The sequence below is a fragment of the Primulina huaijiensis genome, chromosome 6, assembly GCF_012295235.1.
Source record: "Primulina huaijiensis isolate GDHJ02 chromosome 6, ASM1229523v2, whole genome shotgun sequence".
Taxonomy (NCBI): Eukaryota; Viridiplantae; Streptophyta; class Magnoliopsida; order Lamiales; family Gesneriaceae; genus Primulina; species Primulina huaijiensis.
The window spans coordinates 3,851,521-3,852,293 of NC_133311.1; positions in this window are offsets into that span (position 1 = coordinate 3,851,521).

Sequence of the window (773 nt, forward strand, 5' to 3'; positions counted from 1 at the left end):
CAAAAACAAAATGAAAATATCAAACAACTATTGTTGATCATATAAAGGCATAAAATCATCATTAAGAATTTCATTTTCTATAAAAGGCTTAAGTCTTTGCCCATTAACTTTAAACACGTCATTATTTTTAGGATTTTCAATATCAACAGCACCATGAGGATAAACAAATTTAACTATAAATGGTCCTGACCATCTCGATCTTAGTTTTCCTGGAAATAAATGCAAACGAGAATTATAAAGTAAAACTTTTTGTCCAATTTCAAATGACTTTCTCATAATATTTTTATCATGAAAGGCTTTAGTTTTATCTTTATAAATCTTTGAATTTTCATATGCATCATTTCTTAATTCTTCAAGTTCATTTAATTGCAATTTTCTTAATTTAGATGCATCATCTAAATTAATATTAAATGCTTTAATTGCCCAATAAGCTTTATGTTCAAGTTCAACCGGTAAATGACAATGCTTACCAAAAACTAACCTATATGGTGACATCCCTAATGATGTCTTAAATGCAGTTCTATATGCCCATAATGCATCAGTTAATCTTAAAGACCAATCTTTTCGATTTGGATTAACTGTTTTTTCTAAAATTTGTTTTATTTCTCTATTTGCAAGTTCAACTTGACCATTACTTTGAGGATGATATGGGGTAGAAACTTTATGTGTAATGCCATATTTTCTTAACAAAAAAGAAAATGATTTATTTATAAATTGACTTTCCCAATCACTAATTATTGCTCTAGGTATTCCAAATCGAATAAAAATATTTT